At 41.2% G+C, this 12,984-nt stretch overlaps 1 pseudogene; it reads right to left on the reverse strand.

Moving 5' to 3' along the window:
- LOC113832615 overlaps positions 1-12,984 on the reverse strand; it is a 44,823-nt pseudogene that overhangs the window by 6,111 nt on the left and 25,728 nt on the right.

Here is a 12,984-nt window from a genome sequence, read left to right on the forward strand (position 1 = left end):
CCCATAGTCTTTAAAAATTCCAACGCTTTAAAAATTCAAAGTCTGTTAACCATGAGCTCCTATAAAAGTGAAAACTAAATTACATACTTTAAAAATACAGAGTAAAACATCATACTCCAAAACGGAAGATGTCAGGCATAACAAGTACCATTCATACTCAGTCCTCCAGCGCCATGTCCCAGTCCTCCAGCTCTGCTGCCCACAGCACACAGTCTTTCCTAGGCTGGCTCTCGTCCACGACTTCAGCTTTCCTCTATGCATACCTGATGGTCCTGGGATTGCCATAATAACTTCTCTCTATCTTCACAGCTTCACACAATTCCTTGCAAGGATGCTAAAGCATTTCCAGCTTTAGCTATTCTCTGATATCATGGACCCAAGACTCCTTGACCCCATCAACCCTTCATCTTCCATGCTTGCAAAACCACAGGGATCATGCTGCCAAGCTCTGCTAGCTCAAGATGCAGCCTGCCTCTGCTGGCCTGCAGGTGTTTGAGCTTCTGTATGCTGACTCTGACAAAACACATTCTTATGCGGCTGCACTGGAGGAGCTTGGAATCCCTTCAGTTCAGGCTTTCTTCCTCAATGAGTTTGGGCCATCTCTAGGTAGAGCCTCTGGATGGAAGGAAGGGCTTTTGCAATGGGAAGAGCTTTTCTGTTGTTTCAGTGTAGCACAAAAGGTTTCTCTTCAGTGATGCTGATCTTTTCAAATAATTGAGGCAGCTTTCCAGCACCAATCTTAATGCTCTCCTATCTTGAAACTTCATCCGGCAAACACACTAGTCTATTATTTTTTTAATTTATTTTAAAGATTAAAAATTATTTATTATGTATACAGTGTTCTGCCTTCATATGTGCCTGCAGACCAGAAAAGGGCAACAGATCTCATTATAGATGGTTGTGAGCCACCATGTAGTTGCTGGGAATTGAACTCAGGACTTCTGGAAAAGCAGCCAGTGCTTTTAACCACTGAGCCATCTCTCTAACCCCCTAGTTTATTATTTTTAAGTTCAGTTTTATTTGGGTTCTCCAGGACACAGGAAGAGTAGAGCCAGATTTTTAGCCATGATATTTATGATGCGACTGGCCTGAGGCCCAATTCCGTCTATAGTGCCTGTTTTCCTTTGGCTATTACGTGCAGGGTCATCACTATTGGGCTTCTCTCAGTATCACTGTCTTCTGTGACAGTGGGAGAATCGTCTCAATGCACTCTGTGTGTGTGTGTGTGTGTGTGTGTGTGTGTGTGTGTGTGTGAATGTAAAATGCCCATTTGTAACATAGTACTGTATAAATTGAATATGCACAATGAAATAAAAAAATAAAGAACTTCATGGCAAGCCTGACTTTGAAATTTAGTCTCTTTCCCCCATACCTTTAAATATTTTACAATAATGTATTTTAAGTGTTTCTAAGGGATGTATATTTATTTATATTGCTTGATATCTTCTACTTGTGTCATCCACTCAGACTTCTGTTGATCTGATTTACCTGTAGTGTTATCATGTTTGCTGTGGCAGAGCCTTCTATTGTTTCTCGTTCTCATTTTTCTAATGATATGCATCTAGGATGCTTCCTTTTTTATTATTATGAACAATGCTGCTGTGATCGTGAAAACAAAGATATGTGCATTTAATTATATTAAAATATAAACTGCATTTAAAAATTTTTAAGGAAGCAGAAAAGGCAATTGGGTGAAATGTATTTTCAGTGCATATGACAACCAGAGGGCTGGTATTCAGGAATCATAAGAAGCCTCTAGAAATCAATAGGAAGAATATAAAGACAATAACAATCAGAAATAGTTATGGGATGATTTACTGTGCAACAGTAGAGTAAACCTGAGTGGCCAGTATAACAGTAACAGATGTCTCACAGAGCAAAATGCAGATTAAACTTACAGTAGCTACACCTATTACACCGTAGAAAGAAGAGAAAGAAACCATGCTGAGAAGATGTGGGTTTATGAAAACACATTCTCCATGGCTTGGGGAAGTTTAGATTGATACAATTATTTTAGAGAACAAATTGAGACAATCTCCCCGGAGTCTGTAGAAGTGTGTGAAGGACCTCCAGTCCTCTAACTAACTTGGATCGTGCAAGGCATACTGAGTTAGAGTGATTTAGCTACCTCTGTCTCTGTATCACCAGCATGTGTTGATTTTTGTGGGACTTTTGTTTGTTTTTTTAAATTTTGTGCTGCGATTAAACCCCAGGACCTTGTACATTCCTGGCAAGTGTTCTCATGAGACTGTGTGCTAGGTTAAGGGGTGAGGCAGGGCTGCTGGGTAACACCTGAAATCTGAGTTAAATTGTAGTTTTCCTGATTAGTTTCATCTGTACATTTTAAAATAAATTTTGAGTGTAAAAAATACTCTGAGAAATTCAATTATTCTCTCTCTCCATCCCCCTCCTTCTTCCTCTCCCCACCCCCTCTGTCTCTCCCCTCCCTTCTCCTCTGACATCTGTTGCAGGCTGTGTAATATGCTGAGGTAAAGGAAATACAGTAGCTACACGTTACGATTTTTAAATTTTATTTTTAAACTTTTTTTTTTAAGAGCACTGTGCTCCTATGAACATCTCTACCTGGAAGGCAAGTCAGAGCCTCTCAGGGAGCATCCCGTCATCTGGATTAACTTACCCTGTTCCCTGTCATCTCCGTGTGGTCCGGCAGTGGATGCTCTGTAATCAGTGGCTGAGAGCGACCCATGATGCACTTCTAACCTGCTCATCTCCTGGGCTTTCATCTGGGAAGAAACATTAACGACATCCACTTAGTCACTAGAAGGAAATGAATACACAGATATGGAATGGCTCGTGAAATTGCCTAGCACAGCCAAGAATAATTCCCCAAGGTTCACTCTCTCTGCTTCTAAGAGTCAGAGGAAGGAAGAATAAGAAAACATGATGGCAGTAGAAGAGGCATTTATGGTTCTCTGTGTGCTCTAATACATTGCTCCTAAAACATTTCAGAGGGAAAATAAAATGCATTTTCTAAAGTTCCTCCCCTCCAACCCCAAACCAGTATGGTAACACACAACTACTAACCTTGATACCTGTGAGGTGAAGGAAGGAAGACCACTCTAGACCACACAGTGAGTTGGAGATCAGCCAGGCTTCGCTGATGCTGTCTTAAAACACAAAATCCAAACACAAAACAAAAATAAAATGTTTTCCTCCACTTATGTTGGACAGGAGTATTTTAAATTTTTTTTAATTTATCTTCTGGAATTTTATACATGAGTACAATGTACTCAGATCGTGTTCAGGCCCACTCCCTACCTCCAACCCTCCCAGATCCCTTTCCCAATCTGTTTCTGTATGTCATGCCTTCTTTTTAAAAATGAGCACAGAAAGGGATAGTGATGTCACTTGGTTTTTACATATCACATATAGTATCACATATGCTGAAAAAATCTGACTTTTACATTCTGCATATTGACCAAATTTGTGAACACTTCTTTCTCAGTTAGAAAATTGGATTTTAATCTGATAAATGAGATTTCAGAAGGTGCTGTGTACAGATGATCAAAGTTGCCAATAGTAGAAACCCTGCAGGCAAGCAAGGTCTTCTATAATTTATGCCATTCCATTATTTATGAATAGCTTTTCAATAGTTTTGGAAATAATATCTCAGACTGAAGACATCATGAATTTTCTGCCATGATAAAATGATGCCCGTGTGTAGCATACTCAGTTCTTCATGCTTTGCTGTCTGAATTTTCCCTGCTTTGTGTGGGGGTGGGCAATGAGACACACACACATTCTCCCTGCTTCAGACTCTAGTGATGGCCATCAGATTTGGAACAACAAAAAGTTAAGCATACATGGCAGAGAAGATGAAAAAACTGGACAGGCCACGCTTTCTTAAGCCTTACTATCATAGCTTGGGTATCCACCACCCACTGAGACCTCTATTGCCTTCTCTGCCAAAGGAACCTATTCCACTGAGCCTAGGGAGAATGTACCTCTTCTGCTCCAATATATTACATGTTGCTACCACTCAGGAGCTGGGCCTCCACCCAGCATTTAATTTGGGTGCCAAGATTAATGATGCAGGTCACATGCAGGGAACACAAAACACTTATTAGTCGTGTAATGTGGCCCTCTGGGGCAAGCAAGTTAGCTGCAGAGAAGGGTAAGAAATGAGGTTCAGCGTGGCCCAATGTAAGGACTCAGTCTCCAGGGCACTGGAGTGCTAACAAAAGCTACCTACCTTTCTTAGAAGCATAGGAAACTCCGTTCTGATTGAGAGAAAGGCAGAGGACTGGGCTAGCTCTATCTGCTTGTTCCAGTTTGCCCCATGGGAACATACCACACTTCAGGTCTTCTTGGGTGACAGCCACAAAATACGGACAGAAAGGCAGAGATCTGCCCACACTTGCGAGGCTTTAGCCACCGTGCAGCTAAAGGGAAAGGTAGACTCTTCATTCAGGAATGTGAATTGAGGAAATCAAAACCTCAAACACCGGCACCAGCACCCCAATGCTTTTCTTGGCTCCCTTTTATATCATTTAAAATCTCAAAATCAAAAGTTCATTTATAACCTGGAGTGGTGGCTCAGTAGTTAAGAGCACCAAGTGCCCTTCTAGAGGACCCTGGTTCCACCCTCAGCCTTGTGCCATGGCTTACAAACATTTGTAACCCCAGTCCCAGCTTTCTATTCTGGCCTCTGTGAGCACTAGGCACTCAACAGATGCGCACACGCGTGCACGCGCTCACACACACACACACACACACACACACACACACACACACACACACACACACACACAAACACACAGGCAATTGTGGCCAGATCTCTGCCTTTCTGTCTGTATTTTGTGGCTGTCACCCAAGAAGACCTGAAGTAGTGTGTGTGTGTGTGTGTGTGTGTGTGTGTGTGTGTGTGTGTGTGTTTATATGCAGGCAAAACACCTAAAAGACATACAACAAAAATTAAAGTTCATTTATTTTGATTCGAGTTGATACAAATGTCCATGAGTGTGATGGGGAAAGCTCACCTTCCATCAGCCACTTTGGGAGAGAATGCACTTCCATGGTGAAATGGCATAGATCCTTACAGCAGGGACCCTGAACAAACTGTTTTCAGGGCAGCCTAGAAGGAAAGAACAGGTTCATGCTCAGTGAGCTCATGGTCATGTAGGACCATTCATGGCAATTCATGCTAGCTGGAGTCAGAATGGGATCGGAGACCCAGGAGGTGGAGGTGCTGGGAATGAGAACAGGAACAGAAAAGGGAGGTGAGCCTGTGGTCAGAGTGAAAGTGCTAAGCACATCAGAACGTGACTAGTTAATTACCCCAGCAATTAAATCTTTGATTAGGTTCTTTTCTGTTTTCAATCTACATTTTTAAATATTTATTTATTATTATTTTATGTGTATGAGGATTTTGCCTGCACATATCTAAGGAAGCCATGTGGCTGGCAGAGGCCAGAAGAGGGAGCCAGACCAATTAAAACTGGAGTTATGGACAGTTGTGAGCCACCATGCAGGTATTGGAACCCAAACGTGGGCCTGCTGCAAGGTCACTAAGTGCTCTTTGCTGTCTCTCCAGCCTCTAGATGTACATTTTTTAAAATTAACTTTCTCCACTAAAATATATATGTTGAAGAATTTTATTTTAGGTCATCTTTGTTCTTTTAGAGTGATTTCTCTTTTGGTCTGCATATTGAGTATGGCAACATTACTCCGAGTGACTAGAACTAAAAATTTCCCTATAAAACATCTTTGTCACTTTTCAGAGAATTCAACTTTCTCAAAAATGAAAACATCTTTTAGCAGTAATAGAGGAGTGTTAGGCAGCAGAAACTTCCCGAAGATGACGCATTATAGCATCGTTTCACCAAGTGGTCGTTCAGCTCTGGGTATTGTGCACAGAAAACAGAAGGAAATAGCTCCAAGGGTGGCCATAAAAACTCGGAGCATCTTGTGCTTCACTATTAAACAGAGTTGTAGATATTTAGGCAAAATATCAAATAGGAAAGCTAGAGTTACTCAGGAATAAGGGCTATTCAAGGAAAGTCACTCAGCAGACACCATGCGAGGCTCAGCTAATGAGAACAGTCAGTAAGTGCTCGTACTGGGAGAGATGTTTTATTAATACTGTGCCACTGGTTGTTTCAGAAATGCCTGAAAAAGGGCTCCCAAAACATTTCATGAAGCCAGGGTATACACTTGCAAAGTGTAAATAGCCAGTGCAGGCCTTCTGCAGTCTCCTTTGGCTGGTATCCGGCTGAACAAGCATCCACTGTGGGGTGGGTATGTCTGAGGAAGGTTTAGAGAACATGACACACAGGGACTGGTGCTACCTGAAGACAAAGTTGATGAAGGAGAAACATGGCTCTAGGTCAAGGATGGAAGACTGCAGTGGGAAGCAGAGGCTTGGCACATCTGAAGGGTCTGTCCTAGGTGTGGAGGAGGGTGGTAGAGCCTTGCCTAGGCCTTCAATAACATCTTCAATAACTTCAATAACATAGTGGTCACTGCACTCTATTATAGACACTATATTTTAACAATAAATAAGAAACATTACAGGCATGCCAATGCAAATAAGATTTAAGAGCTTGGTAAAGATCCATATTCACACAAACAAGCTTAAGAAATAACATACATGTGTCTCCAGAGGTAGGCATCACACTGGGAATGTTTACTATTGTTTCTTATATTGTCAAGTTTCTGTGGTATATGTGAGTGCTTATATGCACAGCATCGAATATTGTTTCACATTTTTCAAAAATTTCATTAAGAGTGTGTGCTTTCTGCAAGGCTCTTTTCCCCTTCAATTGCATGCATGTTCTTGTGGTTTAATCATTTTTAACTATTGTGAAGCATTTCTTTGGCAAAATAGGCCATAGTTCTTTCCTCATCTTCCTACAGGTGGCAGCACATGGATTTTTCTATGGTAAAGGTTGAAGAGAAGCCACCCTGCATCATTGAATTTGTGTGTCTAGAACTTTTCCAAGCTAATTATGTGAAAGGAGTTATTAACTTACAGGACTTATTTATTTAGGCATTAACCCTCATCAGTTATATGCATGACAATTAGTCATTTCTCTTTTATTTTCATGATTTCATTCTATTAACTGACAGTGTTCAATGGTGCTGAATTTATTGCCACATCCTTCTAGGTTTTTAAACTTCAAAGATATTTTTCCAACTTCTCTTCTTAAGTTTGGAGTCTTGGTTTTCCAATCATACATTAAGCACTCAATACATTTAGAGTTTGTTGTTGAGTAGAAAGCCAAATCTCAAGCAAACATTTTTTTGGGGGGGTTTGGTTGACCACCTGTCCCAACAAGATCTGTGAAGTGGCCTGTTTCTATGTGGTAGTGGGTTTGATGCCACTGTCTAGACTATGCACTGTATACTTGTCTATGCCAATGTCAATACTATAAACTGTGTTTACTATAGCTTTGTAGCAAATCTTGACATTGGGGTGTATTTTATCTGAGATTAAATAAGCTAAGCTGGAGGATAGTACACTTAAGTAAAGAAAGCAAGAACCTTTATATAAACATTTGCTTCTACCAGTCAATTTCCTTTTCAAAATAATTAGCTTGCTCAATATTTGCCCATTGCTTCCCCATATAAGTTTGTGAGGTTAGAAAATTCCTTAAAAACCTCCTGGTAAACAGTTTGATTGCCAACAACTCCGAACATTTGACAGTAAGAAGCACAGATAAGTGTGGAACATTTCGTAGTAAAACACTTCACCACAGGGAAAAGGAATCAACTTCAGAGCACCCATCAGTATACGATGGTCTCCAAGGCATAAGATTGAACAAAAGAAGCTCGTTACAAAAGAAGATGGAGAAATCCCGTTGTAAATGCTCAAGCAGAGAGACTCATGGGTCATAAAGACAAAGCAAAAACAAAGCCAGATGAGATTAGAAATGGGTGGAGGGTTACAAACACTTCAAAGGGGAGTAAGAGGGGGATTTCTGTCACTGACCAGAGTGGCATCTAGGAATAGTGATGCTCTATTTCTTGGCCTGAATGGAAAGTACACAGTGCTTATTTTATTATGGCCCTTTATGGACTCTCAAGTTGCATTTTACAATTTCAACAAAGCCTCTGTAGGTGGAGAAGTCGGCTCCCTCAGAGCTAAGGTGGCTTAACTTGTTCTTCATGCTATTAATTTTGCTCTTTCGTTCAAGCTTCTCCTTCCCTATCTGCAGGCTCCTGTCTCTTTGCCAGTCTTCAATAATCATTGTCTCCTGACTCCTTTGTAATCTACTCATAAGTCATATGTGACCACTGCTCATACACCATACTCTCAGAGTCCACTTTGTCCCAGATAGCAGGAAAATACAATACACCCTCGAGAGACAATTCCTACCCAGTCAGAACAGAATTAGTGGCTTTGTAAGTAACTAACTGCATAAATTCATTTCTGGCAGAGACTTTGTGTATCACACTGTCTACTAAGCATTGCAATCCAGGCCTTGTCCTCAAACAGGAGCCCACATATCCCATTTCATCTTGTCTCCCAATTCTGACCAACCATAGCGGATGCCACTGGCAAGGGCAGTTTCAAGAAGATTTTTCTGTGGGCCACAGAGGAAGATGTGGCCAAAATCTAAGCATGAAATCCAAACAGCAAGAGTAGAAAGATTTGTGTCAAAATAAAATAGACATTTTTAATGATACTAGCGGAGGGGCTGGAGAGATGACTCAGCGGTTAAGAGCGTTGGGTGCTCTTCCAGAGGTCCTGAGTTCGATTCCCACCAACCAAATGCTGGCTCACAACCATTTGTAATGAGATCTGCATTCTGGTCTGCAGGCATACATGCAGGCAGACACACTGTATACTTAGTAAATAAGTAAATAAAATGGGCAAAACAACAGGAGAAGAAGTCAGAGTTTGTTCAATTAACTCATCCTTTGAAATCATGCTCCACTGAACTTCTGTGATGATGTCTGTGTTTCCCATTTATTCAGCATTAAAGATGAACCCGTTTATCTTTATTTGTCTATCGACTCCATTCTACTCCAGAATTAGCTTGAAGTTGCATTTATGTGTCCTGTGGAAATTAAAATATAAACTTGTATGCTTTATGTCCGAAAGAGTATTTATGGGATTGATTTCTCTGACATGTTTCAGCTCTAGGATTGAATCAGAGGCCGAGTAACACTTAAAAACAAAGGCTCAAAGTGAACCAGTTCACTGCTGGCTTAGCTAAAATGGATAGCATTTATTTCTTGCAAGTAAAAGCCTGAGCTACTGAGAGTGTAACTTGTAAACTTTATAGTGATAAACGTAACAACATGTGTGAGGAAACTGCAAATATTCAGTATTTAGGTTATTCTTCCCTAAGCCTCTATGAATTCTGAATAGCATGGCAGTATACTTCTTTTTATAGCATCCCACCTACATGGTATAATTTAAGGTAAGTGCTGTATTGCATATTTCAAATATAGGTTGTCATTTTTAACACCCTGTATGTTATTGCTAGAAGCAGTTAGAAATCTGCGTACACTGCCAAGCAGCACCAACCTCTTCCTCTTCAGGAGTGTGCTTCTACACAGACAAGCACGCAAACAGAAAGCGGCCAAAGAACTCCACTGCAGAGGAAGCATGTGAGACAGCATAGCGTGTCTGAGTTTTGATAGAAGATCAAGATTTGGGAAAGAAATGTATTCTACAATGAAAATAGAATTAAAATTAAAACATCGCATTTGAAAACAAGATATTGGAAATGTTAGAGAAAGGCATCTGTTATTTCTCTATGAGTTGGGACTTTTTTTTTTTTTTTTACTTCAAAAGGCCAAGTTTATGAAGCCACTCTTCAGTGGCTCCAAGTGTATCTAGGCACATCGGAGGTCTCCCAGGACCATCCTCCTTCCCGATTGTCTGCAACAGACAACAAGCCATTCATTCTACTTTTGAATTTATGAGACGTTCCCTGAGGAGAATATGATGGTTATTTAAACTCAACAGAGTCCTCTGTTACTGCAGCTAGGAGCGAGGGTAGGTATACACAGCAGAGGGTGCAGGACGCAGCGAATGAGTACAGAATGTCCAAAGTGGAAACAATTTATCTGTTATGATATCTTACTCACGTTCATTGGGCAGTTACTAGTGTTCCGATATTTTGATGTCATGAGTGACAACACTGAGGGGGGAATGCCCATTACTGGTGTCTTACACACCACATTCCATGCTGTGACTCTTGCACACACTGAGGTGTGTGAATTAGCATCAAGGAAGAACACCCGTTCCTCCTGTGGGTTGTGACAGTGACAAGTGTAAATCAGGATACATCCTGCTTTTCTTTGGAAAGTACCTGAGCGGTACCGCTGTAAACACAGGAATTAGTGTTCCAACAGCATAGTGCATACCTCTGTATAGCATGTGAAAAGAGGCAGTTTGGTGTCACATGTATAATAGACACTGTGGGTTTAAGGATGCCCTGAAATATTGGAATGTTGAAAAAATTGTACTTTCTACAGTACAAAGAAATACAATGTAAACCATGTCCAGCTTCTGGAAGGACAGTCTTAGGATACATGTTTCTGAAAAAAAAATGACTATAGTCCACTGGTTAGGTCTAGTGCTGTTTATCTGCGTGTCATGAGCACAGTTTTCTTGGTTCTTTAAACTCTGAGACACACTTAGCATTTGCTAGAGAGGGCGAGGAAATGGTATTGGATTTTTCTGCAGAGAAGAATTAAGATCGGATACCATTTAAGGTTGGTAATGACACCCCTGGGTGTATGGATTTGGAGAAGAGCATGAACTACAACCATCCTGACTACTCACATTTACACATGGCTCAAAACAAACTTCAGTGTTGGATAGTGTCCTTAGAGCCCCTCTTCAGCTTTGGTGACCCTGGGACATAGTTGAAACTAGGGCAACAGCAGGAACCCCAAATTACTCAGGAGAACTGACTTTTCCTTTCACTTTGGTGAAGAGGAGGCACAGTCATAGAGGTGGCCAAGATAATATTCTTATTAAAATGGGCAACACATTACCATCTTAGAAAAGGAATAAAAGGAGAGGTCAGTGTAGATTCTGAGCATTTGAGGAGAAATGTATGGTCACAAGGACACAACAATAGAATGAAACAGAGTTACATACTTTGCAAAATGAGAAAAAGTAAGAATCAAACATCAAGGAAACTATCTCAGTAACCAAACAAAAAAGGAGCAGAATTCAACGCAACCAACCAACCACAGCCATTACTAGCAACAACAGCTGGCACCTTGGGGCGGTGAGAAGGCTCAGTCTGCCTGCTGTGTAAATATGAGGCATGTGTTTGCTTCCCCAGTACACATGTTAAAAAGCAAGGTATGGTTGTGGGTATCACCAAGGGGGGGGTGGGAATCAAAGACAGGTGGATCTGTGGCGCTTGCTGGTCAGGAAGTCTAGCCAGTCAGTGAGCACTGGATTCAATGAGCAATCCTGTCTCAAAAGAGATCAGTTGAGGAAGAAACCCAATATTGCCGTCTGGCCACCATGCGCACATTCGTACGTGCAAACCCCCCCCCCCCCGCCCCTCGACACACACCCCAGGGTGCAGGGAGAGAGAGGCACAGCTTGTGCATTTAGATGCAATTCTATCTAAGTGCTTCGCCTAGGCCCTAGCAAGAATGATGGCAAATTCAAAGCACCATGATTAGTGTCAAGCTATTCACTAAAAGGAAGGGTAGCAGTGGGTGGGGTGGGGGGCAGTGAGGGAGGCTATATTGATGGAGTCAAGTGAACTCTGCAGCTCCCCAAGAGTTTAGACCTGGCTGAGGCTGTGACAACAGAGAGATGCAGCCATTGTAAGAACGAGACAGAACAGGGAAGAGTGAGAGAGTTAGCTTGCCTCTTCCATGAATGTTTACTTAACACCATGGAAATATTTAGTAAAATATTGAGTCCAATAAGTAGAGTTTGAAAATAACATCCTGAGAGAACAGAATGAGATGCAAAGAAATTTGCAAACCCAGACGAACAGCAGAAACTAAAGATAAAAATTACACTATGAAAAAAATTAGCCTTGTAATGAAAGCAGAAAAATTCATACTGAAAATACGTGGTGCATCAGGCATGGTGGCACACACCTTTAATCTATTGTCTCTTACTATTTATGCCACTGAAGTCTGGTGCTGGAGAGGTGTCTCAGTAGTCTCGCACACATATTGTTCTTCCAAAGGATGTGAGTTGGATTCCCAGCACCTATGCCCAGCAGCTCACAACCACCTGTAACTACAGCCCTATGTGATTCAAAATCCTCTCCTTGCACCTTCACTGGTGTACACAGACATACAAATGCACAATTTAAAATAAACCTTTAAAAATGCAATGTTCCTGCTTCAATGAGTGTCCAGTATGCTATGTTATACAGTGTGTCTTCACTATTCTATATATATTTTACTTACTGCTGAGCCTCATCTCCTGTGTTAATTTACTACAAAGAGATGAGTAAGCAGTCAGCTATATAGATAGATGTCTGCCCAGCAGGCCAGTTTATCATAAAGCCTTTGCCATGATCGAGTTCCAGAGCTGATATTCTTTTAATCCAAATACAGGATAAGTCAATATTCTATTTGCTTATATATCAAAAGATAAGACCAAAAAGCCCGTCTTGTGCTTAACAAATCTGAGAGAAGCTGCTGTCCCTAAAGCACAGTGAATGAAATACATCCTCCCAAGGAAGACAACGTCCCTGCCTTCAATAGATTTACTAGATACTGTGTACACAGAACAAAGCAAACAAATAAAACCATATACCGCAGTGAAAGTGAGAGCATGAAGGCGCTATTAGCTAGTGTGGACAGAGAGAAATGAACCACTTCACAGAGGCAACTGAAAGAAGAAAGGAGGTGGTGACGGTGGTGTGGGTTTATAAACTTGTGTTGTTCCTAGCAACAAAGAAATAGACATTGAACTTGCTGTGCATATTAGGTGAGTTGAAGAGGGAAAATAGAGGCTCAGACATGGGTCAATAGCTAATATGGGGACAAGCAGGAAGATAGATACAGGGTATATGA

This window comes from Cricetulus griseus, assembly GCF_003668045.3.
Source record: "Cricetulus griseus strain 17A/GY chromosome 1 unlocalized genomic scaffold, alternate assembly CriGri-PICRH-1.0 chr1_0, whole genome shotgun sequence".
Lineage (NCBI taxonomy): Eukaryota > Metazoa > Chordata > Mammalia > Rodentia > Cricetidae > Cricetulus > Cricetulus griseus.